Consider the following 4,669-nt stretch of genomic DNA (forward strand, 5'->3'; position numbering starts at 1 on the left):
AAAAAAAAAAAAAAAAAAGATTATTTATTACTCTGGCTGATGAAAAGTGGTATCTCATTGCAGTTTTAATTTGTGTTTCCCTAATGACTAGTGAAGCTGAATATCTTTTTAAATGTTCATTGACTATTTGGATAGTCTCTTCAATGAAAAGCCTGTCTTTCCTTCTCTCCTTCCTTTAAAAAAATTGGGTTATTTCTCTTTTAAAAAACTAATATGTAAGTGTTCCTTTTATATTTTAGGTATAGGTTATTTGTCAAGTATAGATTTTTAATTGTAAATTGCCAATTTATAATTATGTAAATTTATGGGGTACAAAGTGATTTTATAATTTGCTAACACAATGGTATAATTAAGTCAAGCTAGTTAACATATTCATCATCTCAGATACTTAACCTTTTTTGTGGTGAAAACATTTAAAATTTACTCTTTAATTACTAAGACTGTAAATACTGCAAATATCATTTCCATTTCTGTGATTTGCCTTTTTTCTCTCTTAATAGTGCCTTTTTATGAATGGAAGTTCTTATTTTTAGTGTAGTCCAATTTATTAATCTTTTTCTTGATGGTTAGTGTGTTTTGGTCCTGCTTTGGTCAGAAAACTTTGCCTACATCAAGTCACGAATATATTCTCCAATGTTATCTTTTAAAAGCCTTATTATTTTGCCTTTTACGTTAAGATCTAAAATCCACCTGGAATTGATTTTTGTATGGGTGAAGTTTCATTTATTTTCCAATGAATATCCAATTGACTCAGCACCATTTATTGGAAATATCCACCTTCCTCTATTGCTCTGTGTCATCGTTGTCATAAATAATCAGTATACGTGTGGGTCTGTTTCTTTACTCTTGATTGTATCCCATCAACCGACTCTGTCTGTTCTTTTGCTAAAATATCACACTGTCTTATTGTGGCTTTATAATGAGTCTTGAAATCTGGTACAATAAGTTCTCTAACTTTATTCTTCTTTAAGTTCACCTTGCCTCTCCGTGAGCATTTACTTTCATACACATTTTTAGAATCATCTGATCAACACACACACACACACACACACACATACACCCCTTAATTTTGAGGGAATTACATTGAATCTATAGGTCGATTTTGGAAAAGATGGACATCCTGATAATATTTAGAGTTCCAATCTGCAAACACAGTATAGCCTTCTATTTATTTAAGTATTCTTTAATTTCTCTTACTATGCTTCCTACAGTTTTCTGTGTAGAAGTCTTGCACATACTTTGCTGGATTTATTCTTAGATGTTTGATGCTTTTTGCTGCAATTTTCTTTGCCATCTTTAAAAAATTTTATTCTCAATTGACTGTTGCTGGTACTTTGCTGTATTTTTCTTCTTAGGGTACATCATCACCTCAACATTTGACATATTACATATTTATGTATTGTTATTTATCTCTCTTGCATTAATGTAAACTCGATGAGAGGAGAACTTTTGTCCATTTTGGTCACTGCTTGATCTCCAGTGCCAGAAAACATTTCTGGCAAATACTAGACACCATAAATATTTATTGAATTGAATTGACTTACATTGGGTTGAAATCGGCTGCTTGTAACTCTCACTCTTTCTTTCTCTAGAACAATAAGAGTTAAGTCTTTTTTCTTTCAACTTTTATTTTAAGTTCAGGGGTACATGTGCAGGGTGTGCAGGTTTGTTATATAGGTAAACGTGTGCCATGGTGGTTCACTGCACAGATCATCCTATCACCTAGGTATAAAGCCCAGCATCCATTAGCTGTTCTTCTTGATGCTCCCCCTCCTCCCACCCAACCCTGTTGTTCCCACTGCCGCATGTGTCCATATGCTTTCATCATTCAGCTCCCACTTACAAGTGAGAACTTTCGGTGTTTGGGTTTCTGTTCCTGCATTAGTTCGCTGAGGATACTGGCTTCCAACTCCATCCAGGTTCCTGCGAAGGAGATGATCCTTTTTATGGCTGCATAACATTCCATGGTGTATATGTGCCATATTTTCTCTATCCAGTCTATCATTGATGGACATTTAGGTTGATGACATGTCTTTGCTCTTGTAAATAGTGCTGCAATGAACATATGTGTGCATGTATCTTTATGACAGAATAATTTATATTTCTTTGGGTATATACCCAGTAATTGGATTGCTGGGTCAAATGGTATTTCTGCCTATCGATCTTTGAGGAACTGCCACATTGTCTTCCACAATGGTTGAACTAATGGGTACACTCCCACCAGCAGTGTAAAAGTGTTCCTTTTTCTCTGCAACCTCTCCAGCATCTGTTGTCTTTTGACTTTTAACAAGCGCCATTCTCGCTGGTGTGAGATGGTATCTCATTGTAGTTTTGATTTGCATTTCTCTAAAGATCAGTGATGCTGAGCTTTTTTTACATGTATTTTTGTGGCAGCATGTATGTCTTCTTTTGAGAAGTGTCTGTTCACATCCTTTGCCCTCTTTTTAATATTTTTTTTCTTGTAAATTTGTTTAAGTTCCTTGTAGATTCTGTATATCAGACCTTTGTCAGCTGGATAGATTGCAAAAGTTTTCTCCCATTTTGTAGGTTGTCTGTTCACTCTGATGATAATTTCTTTTGCTATGCAGAAGCTTTTTAGTTTAATTAGATCCCATTTGTCAGTTTTTGCTTTGTCACAATTTCTTTTGGTGTTTTCGTCATGAAATCTTTGCCTGTGCCTACGTCCTGAATGGTATTGCCTAGATTTTCTTCTAGGGTTTTGATACTTTGGGGTTTTACATTTAAGTCTTTAATACATCTTGAGTTAATGTTTGTATAAGGCGTAAGGAAGGGGCCCAGTTTCAATTTTCTGCATTTGTCTGGCTAGTTCTCCCAGCACCATTTATTAAATAGGGAATCCTTTCCCCATTGTTTTTGTCAGATTTGTCAAAGTTCAGATGATTGTAGGCATGTGGTCTTATTTCTGAATTCTCTATTCTGTACCATTGGTCTATGTGTCTGTTTTGTACCAGTATCATACAGTGTGGTTACTGTAACCTTGTAATATAGTTTGAAGTGGCACACAACTGCTCATCAGCAATCTCCCAGCAGTGTTTACTTCCCAAAGCCAAACACTTTAGTTCTTTCAGTAGTCCTTTCCTCATATGGCAAGAATCTCTCTCTTTTCATCACATTGTCTGCTTCCCTTAGTACATGGCTCTGCTTTGCTGACGTTTTTTTTCAATTTGAACTCCCAGAAGTGATTTGACTAGTGCATGTGGTAAAGTTAGAATACCCCTTGCCTAAGCTGGCTCATTTTTATTTACTGTCATAATATTAATGCACAGGAAGATTGTGAATGAAGAAAATTCCCCTGATTTTTTTTAACACAAGTGTCTCAAAGTCAGGCTCTCTTCATCCTGTATTTTAAAATACAATTTAATTATTTTAACATAAACATAGAACTTTGGCCAGAGGTAGTTATACTCTGAAGCTAATAAAGAGCTAAATAAAGCTTAAGCTTTGGGGTCTTTCATTTGTATGGCCTCTGTGAATGCTGAGAGATTATGGGACTTGTAGAGTGTTCTAGGTGGGGAATAAAAACTCGATTGTAATCAAGAAATATTTTAAGGTAAGCTTCTCTGAATAATGGGACATAACTCCAAGAATGTGGTGATTTCTTTCCCATGCTAATAAATACTCACTTTTGTACTTGATTTTTGTTTTGTTATTCATAATGTTGTATTTTGTTGTTGTTAAAGAGGGGATTTCAAATTCTATAGGCTTCAGACCCTATACAACTTGAATCAGTTCCTGCTAAATTTTGTGGGATTTTTGTTTGTTTTAGAGATAGGGTCTTGCTAAGTTGTCCTGGCTGGAGTGCAGTGGCTATTTGTAGGTATGATTGTTGTGCAAACTCCTTGGCTCCAGCAATCCTCCTGCCTCAGCCTCCGCAGCAGCTGCAACTACAGGCATGCATCACTGTATCCAGCTTGAATCTGTTGGTATCTTAGCTGGATATCCTGGCATTCCAGTTCATTGAAACCATTTTGAGTCCTGACCATTGTGGTTCACTTTATTGAGCATGTGCTTGCTTCAAGTCTTTATGTCACATTTTGGCAATTCTCACAGTATTTCAAACTTTTTCATTATTATTATGTCTGTTACACTAATCTGTGATCAGTGGTCTTTGATGTTATGATTGTAAATTTTGGGAGGTGCCATAAATCTTGCCCATATAAGATGGCAAACTTAACTGATAAAAGTTTTGTATGTTCTGACTGCTCCTCCAACCGGTTCTTTCCCTGTCTCTCCACCTGTCCTTCTTATTCCCTGAGAAACAAAAATATTGAAATTAAACCAAATAATAAACCTGCTATGGCTTCCAAGTGCTCAAGTGAAAGGAAAAGCCACACATCTCTCACTTGAAATCAAAAGCTAGAAATGATGAAGCTTAGTGAGGGAGGCATGTCAAAAGCCAAGACAGTCTGGAAGCTAGGGCTCTTGCACCCATTAGCTAAACTGGGAATGCAAAGGAAAAGTTCTTGAAGGAAATTAAAAGTGCTACTCTGGTAAACACATGAATGATAAGAAAGTGAAACAGTCTTATTGCTGATATGGAGAAAGTTTTATTGGTCTAGATAAATCAAACCAACCATAACATTACCTTAAGCCAAAACCTAATCCAGAGCAAGGCCCTAACTCTCTTTAATTCTTTTTTTTTTTAATT

The sequence above is a fragment of the Colobus angolensis genome, unplaced genomic scaffold, assembly GCF_000951035.1.
Source record: "Colobus angolensis palliatus isolate OR3802 unplaced genomic scaffold, Cang.pa_1.0 Scaffold31, whole genome shotgun sequence".
In the NCBI taxonomy this organism is placed as follows: Eukaryota; Metazoa; Chordata; class Mammalia; order Primates; family Cercopithecidae; genus Colobus; species Colobus angolensis.